Here is an 11,996-nt window from a genome sequence, read left to right as displayed (position 1 = left end):
AGTGTCCAAAGTCACAGAGCAACTAGACAAAAGAAAGACATTAAAGCGATATGGACAGGAAAGGGAGAGTGAAATTATCCCTGTCTGAAAATGACATTAAAAAGCTGGAGAGATGGCTCAGTGGTGAAGAGCACTGACTGCTCTTCCAGAGGTCCTGAGTTCAATTCCCAGCAACCACATGGTGGCTCACAACCATGTGTAAAGAGATCTGATGCCCTCTTCTGGTGTGTCTGAAGACAGCTACAGTGTACTTATATATAATAAATGAATAAATCTTAAAAAAAAAAAAAAAGAGTTGTCTCAGTCATGGTGTCCCTTCACAGCAGTAAAACCCTAAGACAGAAGTTGGTACTAGGGACTGGGGTATTGCTGCAATAGGCCTGACCATGCTTTTGTTTGGAAGACTGTAGATTTGGGGACTTTGGATTTGGAAGCAGTGAAATGCTTTAAGTGGGACTTTATGTGCCATTCTAGTGGGAATATGGAAGACTTTGTTGCTGAGGGTTATTTGAATTGTGGAAACCTGGCTCTAGAAGCTTCAGAGGAGAAAAAAAATCATAATATGTGGCTGAGACACTGTTGTGGTGATATTTTGGTGAAGAACGTGACTGCTTTTTGGGCCTTTTCTGAATCTACCTGAGGCTAAAGTAAAGAGATTTATAGTAACTGCATTGACAAATGAAGTCTCAAAAAAGTCCAACAGAGATTTTCTTCTTTGGTTAAGTCTCATGAATGTAAGTTTTGAACAAGTGTAGCAAACTTAGAAAGGAAAAATATAAAATGTATGGTTCAAGTAATAAAGGGGCACCAGGAAGTGAAATGGAGCTGAAGCCTATGTTTAAGGAGATAAAGAGATTAAGGGAGTGGTGATCTTAGGAAAGGATCCCACCCAAATAAGCTTACTGTTTGTGTTTACATTTGAACAAGGAATAGTTTGGACTTTTAATCTGGAATAAACTACAATCCAGAAATGGAGGGCACACTTGTGATCTAGATCTTGAGGCCGGAAGACACAGGCTTTTGATCAGGATCTTGAGGAACAGTGGCCATGAAAAACTTAGGCTGAGACATGGTGGTACATACTTTTAATCCTAGGAGACAAAGCCAAGCAGATTTCTGAGTTCAAGGCCAGTCTGGGACAGAACAAGTTCTAGGTGAAAAAATGCTTAAGTCAGGCATGGTGGTACATGCCTTTAATCCCAGCATTCAGGAGACAGCCATACAGACCAAATTTCAGGTCAGTCAAGCTTAGGCAGTGAGGGAGTTAAAAACCAAAAAGCTGGTAACAGAACAAGGGGGGCCATGTTCTAGCCCCAGAAAGTAGCAGAACATGGCAGCTTCAGCCACGTGGCTCTGGCTTTAGAGTGAAAAATAAAAGGGACTGGGACAACTGATGCTGGTCAGCTGCAGCTAAGAAATTAGCAGTGATTAAGACGAGGCCAGCATCACGGAGGTGAAATCTTGTAGGAAGTGTTTTCTGAGAACACAAAGAATCGTGTGTAGCCAAGGTTGTACCTCATGAAGCAGCTGGACTTGGTAATGTGGTACTGGTTTTGAAGATATGAAGGGATCACTTGGCACTGTGAGAGGCCAGGGAGGGTCATTGGTTGAAGGTGTAAGACTCTCAGAGAGAATCTTCCCTCAGGAGGGAGATCCTCGAGCCCAATGACCAGTCCGAGTCCACAGGATGTAATCTGTAAGAGGATTTTTATTGATCAGGATATACAGGTATCTGTGGGCGTCCCAGTCAATTCGGAAGACTGGCGCGCCTAGCAGAACCAGGGACGGGTTTTTATAGGGTATTGGGGAGCAGAAGCAGGCTTACAGAAGCAGATGTATGGTTGGTGGATTCAAGTGAGGCGCAGATGTATGGTTATACCTAATTGGCTATTCAAATGAGGTTGTCACACAGCAAGAGAATATGTGCAGGTTGGGGCGTCCAGAATGTCAGGGGCTAGGGGCTTATCTCTTGTTAGGTGGCCCATAAAGCAATACCAATAATTTAGACTGGTTTCTGTATTTTGTTTTCTTTTATGGTCTGTTTCGTCTAAATGATGGGTCAGCTTGTCCCACAAAGCTTGGACACATCTGAACTTTCCCAGGCTTATTTTAGTTCTGAGTCTGTGTATCTAAAAACTTTCTTCTTAATTCTATAGTTGAGGGCCTTGGGCTTGTACAATTCTCTTTCTGGGAAAGCCAGGATGGGGTTGGGGGAAGGGGCTGGTGAGATAGTGAATGAGTCTTCCAACCGTTGCCAAGAAGAAAAATCACACATAGTCATACTATATGAACCGGAGGGCAATGGTTAAGCACCATCCTGAGAGGGGCTGTTGCTAAAAACTGAGCTACCTAAAGAGACTGAGAACGGGAAAAAAAAAAAATCTATAGATCAGAAAGCCTCCATGTGACCTGCTGTTGTTGGAGTGATGTTTTTGTTCACTTTGTGAAGATGCGTCCCTGTCCTTCTTTGCCTGCCTAAGCCACCTTCTGGTCAGCTAAAATAAAAAGCCTATGGCCTATTCACAAAAGGTAAAATGATAAGTCTGCCTCTCTCCAGACAGAGACAAACTCTGGGGAGGAGTTGTTGTGGAAAATAAACAAAAACAAATCCACCATTCCATGCTAGTGCAGGCTCCAGTGGGCCAAATGGCATCCGTTCGGTATCTTCCTCTTAAAGAGCAAAGCGTCTCAACCGACTGGATGCCTCTATGATATTGTTATACTATAATTTCAGAACTTCAAAAATTTAACACTGATCGGTCAAGTTCTAATAAGCTGGCAAAACACTGGCTGTTATCAGTCATAAACTCAAGACTTTAAATTTCTTGTAGTTGTCTTTTAAATATAGACTTAAGGGGGTTGGGGATATAGCTCAGTGGTAGAGTGCTTGCCTAGGAAGCGCAAGGCCCTGGGTTCGGTCCCCAGCTCCGAAAAAAAAAAAAATTAAATATAGACTTAAAGATGTTTCTCGTCATGTGATAAACATCTCTGCCCAATTTATATATCCAGCTCTCAGGACAAAAAAAACAAAATAAAACAAACATCCACGCTTTAGCTGTGACTCCAAGGTATGCGTTTGCTCCAGATGTTTTACAGGTAACCATTAGCTGCTTTTTCTACAATGTGGTTTTCAGTTCAGATTACAAACAATGTAAGCTTCAGGGAGTCAAAACCAAAACTAAGTCTTGAGACTTAGATCCACCTCTCACAGGTCAAATGGACTCCAGATGAGTGCTCCTGTCAATCAACAACCTAAGCTTCCCTGACTACTGCCTCTTCCTGAGGGGGAAGTTTCAAATATAAAGTTCCCTTTAAGTTCTCTAATGTTAACTTCTGTCCCTGGTCTGTACCAATCTTGGCAGAGTTCTTGACTGGTAGACACCACCCAGCAATCAGCCACAGACGACAAACTGCTCCAAAGGTAGTCTACACCACACCAGCCCCAGGCAGTCCTATACAACCAGACAGCCCTGGACTTGCTGAAAACTGATGTGAGCCGATCCAGTCAGTGCTATTGCTATTGTCTCTTCAGCTGGGTCAGTAAACAGAGGCTTCTGATGAGTACCCTGCTGCCCTAACCCCTCCTGGCCCTTGACTAACTTTCCAGCCTTCCTGGACCCTGACAATGACATCCTAATTTTAGTTCAGAAACAGTTACAGAAGAGAATACATGGTTCCTTTTCCTCAATAGAAGGCTGAGAGATCATGAAAAGGAAACTCCCTAACAGTGAGGACAAAACAAAGGTTCATTCATTCTATACAAACAAGACCAGTGTAATGCGAAGGGATCGTGAGTCTTTCGATGCCCTGCACACTCTGTTTCCCCTTAGATAAGGAATGCTGAGACTCTATCAAGGACTTGACAGGGACACAAAAGACTACGAGTGTGGGGAGGGGGATGATAAACCAGCCTGCCTCTTTCTTGGCCTTGAAAGCCAAAGCTTGGTCTTATAGTAAAGACAAACTGGGTTCATCCCTATTCATGACTAAATCTGTTTCTCCAGGACTGGGCTATGCCTCATCTATAACCTTAACTACAAACGGTTCTGGACAGCCTGCTCCAGGAAAGGACAACCATGCCTTTGTTTCCAAAGGATGTTATGACCACCTTGTTATGATCACCTTGTTATGACCTCCTTCCCATGACCACCTTGTTGTGACCACCTTGTTGTGACCACCTTGTTGTGACCTCCTTCCCATGACCACCTTTCCATGACTACCTTGTTATGATTGCCTTGTTGCCATGACCACCTTGTCATGACTGCCTTGTTGTATCCACCTTGAAAACATGTCTTTGTTTCAGGGGGTTGTTATGACCACCTTGTTCTGCTTCTGTTCTGCTTCTGTAACCTTGCCTGTTTGCCTTCAAAATCCCTCGTTTGTAGGCTGCCTAATCCTAATAAAAACCCTTATCTTCCTCATGTCCAATGCTTATCTCTTGAACCCTACCTTAGGGAGAGAAGCCTGTGTAACACAAATAAAAAAAAAAGCTTGCTTTAGTTAATTTGGCCAGGATTTAGGTCAGTGGTCTTTCTCTTTGCATCTGTGGAATTAACATTTTGAAGTTTCAAAGGCCCCACCTACCCACCCCATCCTCCACCTGCAGCTTACAGATCAAATGTTGCTCTAGCCTCATGCCTGTCTGCTTTCTCCCATGTTCCTGCCATGATCCCATGGACTGATTCTCTGATGAAGCTGTAATCAAGCCCCCAATTAAATGTTTTATTTATAAGTTGCCTTGGTCATGATGTCTCCTCACAGCAGTAGTAACCCTAACTAAGACAGAAGTTGGTATGAGAAGTTGGGTATTGTAGGCCCGACCATGCTGTTTGTTGGAGAACTATAAAAGACTGTGGGATGCTTGACTAGAAAAAGCAGTTAAATGCTTTAAGCAGAGCCATACTAGTAGGAGTGTGGAAGACGGTAATGCTAAGGCCTTGTGCACTATGGTGGCCCAGCTCAAGTGTTTCATTAGAGAACAGAAACAGTGGGTGTAGAGCCCATTCTTGTAATATTTTGGCAAAAAACATGTGCCTGGTTTCTATTCTTGTCCAAAAAGTCTTCCAGTAGGTAAGCCGAAGAGTCTTGGAGTAGTGTCACTGGCAGAGGAGGTTTTAAGACAGCCTAGTATTGACTGTGTTGTGTGGTCATCAGTGGTCGCCCTTATGCTGACTGACAAAGAGCAAGTATAAGCAGGGCAAACAGAATGCAAAATGCACAGTCTGGGGAGAAAAGTAGCACCAGAAAGTGTAATGGAGCTAAGTCCCGTGCTCAAGAAGATCAGAAACTAAAGAAAGAAAGAAAAAAGCCTACAAGAAATAAAGGGAGCAGTAACCTTAGGGCAAGACTTTACCCGGCTAATCCTGCAACCTGTGGAAGGAAGGAAGGAAGGAAGGAAGGAAGGAAGGAAGGAAGGAAGGAAGGAAGGAAGCAAGCAAGCAAAGGCCTGGGGGGTTTCCTAGGCCTACGCAATAGAAAGCTTATGAAAATGCAATCCAAGGAGTGGGCCAGATTGATGCCCTGTAGGCAGCTGAACTTGGCAGCTTTGGTCACGGGGCTCCAGCTTTCTCAAGAAGGAGACCAGAGTAAAAGGATTTTAGAATCTCCCTCTGTGGTTAAGGAAGGCAGCTGAGGTCAGGCGTGTGGAAGGGGAATCCTTGCATGGAGTCTCAGAGAAGCTGCGAAAGTGAATCCTGGGTTGCCTTGGAGACCCCAAGATATTGGAGAGGCCAGAGCATGGGATGTCTGGCAAGGAAAACTGCAGAGGCTGTGGACCATCCCAAACTAGAGGCGTGAGTAGCAGTCAGCAAAGCTGGGAAGGTTCTACCTGAAGACCCATCTAACGAGCCCTTGGACATCAGGCACAGGGGTGTGGAGTCTGGAGTTTTCCCTGCTGGGTTTCAGTCTTGCTGTGGTCCAACATTTTCTCACTGTGCTTCCTTCCCTCACATTGGGAATGGTGCTGCATATTCTCTGCCATTGTATGTTGACATTATCTGGTTTTAAATTTTTGATTTTTACAGGATGTTACACTAAAAATATTAGCTTGAATCTTAGAAGATTCTATGGACTATGGACTTGTGAAAGACAATGGAGACTTTTGAAGTTGGACTGAATGTGTTTTGCACTGTGATAAGGTTACAGGCTATGGGGGCCAGGGGGAGTGGAATGTGGTGGTTTGAATGAAAATGGCTCCCATAGGCTCATGTATTTGAGTGCTTGGTTCCCAGTTAATAGAACTGTTTGGAAAGAATTAGGAAGTATGGTCTTGTTGGAGAAAGTTTGATTTTTTTTCTTCTAGATTTATTTATTTTATGTATAAGTGTTCTATCTGCATGTACATCTGCAGACCAGAAGAGGGCATCAGATCACATTATAGATGGCCATGAGCCACCACGTAGTTGCTGGAAATTGAAGTTAGGACTCTGGAAGAGCAGCCAGTGCTCTTAACCACTGAGCCCAAGTGTAATCTTCTCAGAAGTGTGTTCTGGGGGCTGGGAGCAACCTTTGAAGTTTCAAAAGTCCACAATAGGCCCTGTTTCACTCTCTCTGCCTGCAGCTTACAGATCAGATGTGCGTTCTTAGCCACTAACCCAGCGCCATGCTCGCCTGCCCAGTGCCATGCTTCCCACGATGATGTTCATGGACTAACCCTCTAAAACTGTAAGCAATTAAATGCTTTATATTGTAAGCTGCTTTGGTCATACACATAGTGTCTCCATACAGTGATAGTAACCACAGCTATGACACCCCCAAACATAGAAGTATGTATGAAGTAAAACCTGAGATCTACTTATAAGAGAGAATATGTGGTGTCTGTCTTTCTGAGTATTTGTTCTTTTACACAGTTCTATCCATTGAAATCAGGATCTTGAAGAAACATTTGCATCCTATTTTAATTGAAGGAGTATTTATACAAGCCAAGTATGAGCCTTCTGTGGTGGCGGACACCTTTAATCCCAGAACTTGGGAGACAAAGGCAGGCATAACTCTGTGAGTTCAAGGTCAATCTAGTCTACAAAGCAAGTCCAGGACAACCAGGGATACACAGAGAAACCCTGTCTTGAAAAACAAAACAAAAAACAAACAAACAAATACAAGCCAAATATGGAAAGAACCCAAATATACATTGATAAATTAATGGATAAAGATGATGCAGAAGATGAGAGGGTGATGCTCACCTTTAATCCCAATATTCAGGAGGCAGAGACAGGCATATATCTGTGAGTTTGAGGCCAGCCTGGCCCATTGAGTGAGGTATAGGATGATGTCATTATGCAGGTGAAGGTATGTACAAGATAGAACGAGGCTTGTCATTGGATGAATTGGATGAGAAGGAAGGATGGATAGGAGAAAGTTTTAGAGAGGAGGAGGAGACTGGAGAGAGGTGGGGGTGGGGAAGAGGAAGAGGGAGAGGGAGAGGGAGAGGGAGAGGGAGAGGGGGAGGGAGAGGGAGAGGGAGAAGAGCAGCCGAGAGAACATGGAAACAGATGTTAAGATTCCTCTCTGCACATTTACAGGTTGCTATGACTATTTTTAAGGCATGGATGTTAAAGGACTTTGTGTATCTAGATGAGCAAACCACATGTTATCTAGGTGGGCAATTATATATTATCAGTTGGATCAGAGGTTATTGTATTGTGTGTTCTTTCATGTGGCGATTTAATTGCATTCAAGAGTGTGTGGTGGCTGGAGACACTGAGCTTGCCATGGAATTGGGATGTGTATGTCTGGCATGGTGGCAATGTGCCTTGGGAACTAGACGGGTAGAAAGGTTGTTGCCAGGCTCAGAGAGTAGCTATTGGCAGTGTGATATGGGATGGAGCAAAGCGGGTGAGACGCTTTGCTGGCTGAGGTGAAAATATTCAACAGATGCCATGAGGCCCCACAGGGCCAGACATAGTGCGGGATAAAAGACACTTTATTTTAATTTTACCACAATGTGAGGTCCAGGACACCCAGGAATACACAGATCCTGTCTCAAAACAAACATACAACAACAACATGGAAGACACACACAATGCAATATTATTTGACTTTGAGAAAGTAAAACACAGATAAACTTACGTTATGATGCTAAAGTGAAACAAGTCACAGAAGTATAAATGCTTCTTTTTGTATGAAGTAGCTAAGATATATAAGCAGAGCAGACCCCCAGAAACGCAGTATAGCTGACGGATGATAACACAAGGACTGTAAAATAGCTTTTATAAATATGTCCCTTAAAGAAAAGACGATTACATCCCTTATTGAAGTCTGTGAAAACACAGACAGTGGAATGAAATAATGAAAATAGTTCAAACCAAGAGAATGGAAATGGAATCACTAAAGACAACCCAAACTGAGATAAAACTGGAAATGAGAACCTTAGGAAGTCAAACAAAAGCCCCAGAAGCAAGCCTCACCAACAAAGTACAAGACATGGAAGACAGAATCTTAGGCATTGAGAACAAGGCAGACAAAACGAATATCTCAGTCAAATAAAAATGTTAGTTCTAGAAAACCCCAAGCCCAAAACATCCAGGAGATCTGGGACACTTTCAAAGGACCAAATCTATGAATAAGAGGAATAGAAGGAGGAGAAACCCAGACCAAAGGCACAGAAAATGTTTTCAACAACATTATAGAAGAAAATTCCCCAACCTAAAGAAGGAGGTGCCTATTAAGGTACAAGAAGCATATGTAACACCAAATAGACTGGACCAGAAAAGAAATTTCCCATGACACATAATAATCAAAGCACAAAATGTGCAGATCAGAGAAAGAATCTTAAAAGCTACAAGGGGAAAAGGCCAAGTAATATATAAAGGCAGACCCATTAGAGTACCACCCAACTTCCTTTTTCACGTGCTTTGGTGTTTTGCCTGCGTGTATGTCTGTGTGAAGGTGCCAAATCACTTGGAGCTGGATTACAGATAGGGATGAGCTTCCAGGCTGGTGCTGGGAATTGAACCTGGGTCCTCTGGAGGAGCAACCAGTGCTCTTAACTGCTGAGCCATCTCTCCAGTACGAAACCCAACTTCTAAGTGTAGAAGGGACTGGAAAAATAAATGTTCTTCAAACTCTACGAGCCCACAGAGGCCAGCCCAGAATACTATACCCAGCAAGACAGTCAGTCACAATATATGAAGAAAGAAAAAAAATTCCACATTAATCCAAGTTTAAGCAGCATTTGTATATAAATCCAGATCTATAAAGGTATTAGAAGGAAAACTTCAACCTAAAGAGATTAGCCATACCCAAGAAAGCACAAGGAATAAATAGTCCCAGACGACAATAAACAATCAAAAGAAGGTGAAAAATCCAGACCACAACAGCAGTACAGGACTCAGTAGACACTGCTCTTTGATGAATTTCAGTATTAATGCTCTCAATTCAGATTAGAAAGACACAGACTGGGTTGGGGATTTAGCTCAGCGGTAGAGCGCTTGCCTAGCAAGTGCAAGGCCCTGGGTTCGATCCCCAGCTCCGAAAAAAAGAAAAAGAAAAAAAAAAAAAGAAAGAAAGAAAGAAAGAAAGAAAGACACAGACTAATAGATTGAATTGGAAAACTGGATCCATTTTTTTTTTCCTGATGCATATAAGAAATACACTTCCCCATCAAGGATAGACATCACCTCTGGGAAAAAGAATGGGAGAACATATTATCTTAAATGATTATTAAAAGATAGGACATCCAGGCAAACTAAACGGAGAAATGCTGGTGTTACGTCACATCATAAATCAAATAGATCTAGCAGATATTTTCATAACATTTCACTCCCAAAACAAAGGACTAAACTTTCTTCTCGGCAGCTCACATAAAAAAGAAAAAAAGAAAAAAGAAAAAAAAAAGAAGAAATAACATAGAGAAATAATCCAACTTAGGGCTGAAATCAATAAAATAAAACCAAATAAATAAATTAATTGATTAATTAATTAATTAATTAATTCAGGAACTCAATGATACAAAGAGTTGGTTCTTTGGGAAAATCAGTAAGATTGCTAAAACCTTGGCCAAATTAGCTAAAAGATGGAGAGAGAAGTTCCAAATTAGTAAAATTAGAGACAAGAAGAAGGACAGGAAATGCAGAGTCATAAGGACTTTATTATGACACTTTAAAACAACGCGCTCTAGCAAACTGGAAATCCTAAATGAGATGAATAAATTCTTGGTAAACGCAACCAACCAAAGTTAAATCAAGATCAGAGGAGCAATTTAAACAGAACCATAACCTCTAGTGAAATAGGAGCAGAAACTGAAAATTTTCCAACCGTAAAGAGCTCAGGGCCAGATGGATTAGGCTCAGAATTCTACCAGATTTTCAAAGAAGAATTCTACTAGTACTCCTCAAATTATTCTGCAAAGTAGAAACAGAAAAGAGCATTGCCAATTCTTTTTATGAGGCCACAATTCCAGATACCTAAGCCACACAAAGATCCAACAAAGAGAAAATTTTCCCTTCCCCCCAACAAGGAGAAAATTTTACCGACCAGTTTCCCTTATGAACATAAATGCAAATATTCTTAACACAATACTTGCAAACAGAATCTAAGAATGCATGGTAAAGATTTTTGCCATGATCAAGTAGGCTTTATCCCTCAGATGCAGGGATGGCTTAACATACATCAACCAATAAATGTAATCCACCACATAAACAGACTGAAAGGCAATAACCACACGATCATCAACATCGGGTGCAGGAAAGGTCTTTGACAACATCCAATATCCCTTCATGTTAAAGGTCATGGACAGGGAGCAGCGCTTTGGAGATCCCGAGGATCTGTATCTTGCTTCAACAGTGTTTGGACGGAACAGACCCAGGGACTCCCACTTTATTAACTTCCAGCCGCCTTACAAGTCTCCAGTCACAGCCTCCGGGACCATCTCCTTGCCACCTTCGGCTCCTAGGACCAGCCAGCACCGTCTTCACAGTAAGCCCCGTACTCCGGATTAGCCATGACCTCTCAGATTCGTCAGAATTATTCCACCGAAGTGGAAGCTGCCGTGAACGGCCTGGTCAACTTGCACCTGCAGGCCTCCTACACCTACCTCTCTCTCGGCTTCTTTTTTGATAGGGATAATGTGGCTTTGGAGGGCATAGGCCGCTTTTTCCACGAAGTGACTGAGGAGAAGCGCGAGGGCGCCAAGCGTCTCCTCAAGTTGCAGAACGATCACGGGGGCCGTGTACTCTTCCAGGATGTGCAGAAGCCATCTCAAGATGAGTGGGGTAAAACCCTGGAGGCCATGGAAGCTGCCTTGGCCCTGGACGAGAACCTGAACCAGGCCCTCTTGGATCTGCACGCCCTGGGCTCTGCCCGCACAGACCCTCACCTCTGTGACTGCTTGGAAAGTCTTTCCTGGATAAGGAGGTGAAGCTCTTCAAGAAGACGGGCAACCAGCTGACCAACCTCCGTAGAGTGGTGGGGCCACAACCAGCGCAGACTGGCGTGGCCCAGGCATCTCTGGGCGAGTATCTCTTTGAGCTCCTCACTCTCAAGGATGACTAGACCTCTGAGCCTTCCAAGGGGCTCCCTGCTCTGCTCTGCACCGGCCACCTCAGCACCTGAATGAACCTCTAAAGCCACTAGGCAGCTTTGTAACCACCCTGGAGCCTCTCCCAAGTCTTGGCCCAAGTAAAAATAAAGCTTTTTGAAACAGAAAAATAAGAAGTCATGGAACGACTAGGGATGCAAGGATCATACTTAGATATAATAAAGGCAACTTACAGCAAACCCACAGCCAACATCAATGTAAAGAGAAACTCAAAGCAATTCCACTAAAATCAGAAACCAGCATTTCCACTCTCCCCATACCTAATCAATATAGTACTCAAAGAATTAGCTAGAGCAATAAACATCCGAAAAGATCAAGTGGATTCAGATTGGAAAAGTCAAAGTATCTTTATTTGAAGATGATATGATAGTATATATAATTGACCCTAAAAATGCCACTGGGAAACTTCTGTAGCTGATAAGCACTTTCAGCAAAATAGTAAGATGCAAAATTAGCCCAT

At 42.9% G+C, this 11,996-nt stretch overlaps 1 pseudogene; it reads left to right on the top strand.

Annotated features, from left to right (window-relative positions):
• The first annotated feature begins 10,939 nt into the window (after nt 1-10,939).
• On the top strand, nt 10,940-11,490 carry LOC116913939 (annotated as a pseudogene).
• Nucleotides 11,491-11,996: the final 506 nt, after the last annotated feature.

This window comes from Rattus rattus, chromosome 12, assembly GCF_011064425.1.
Source record: "Rattus rattus isolate New Zealand chromosome 12, Rrattus_CSIRO_v1, whole genome shotgun sequence".
NCBI classification, from domain to species: Eukaryota; Metazoa; Chordata; class Mammalia; order Rodentia; family Muridae; genus Rattus; species Rattus rattus.
The sequence above is the reverse complement of the archived record's forward strand: the minus strand, read 5'-3'. Positions and strand labels throughout refer to the sequence as shown.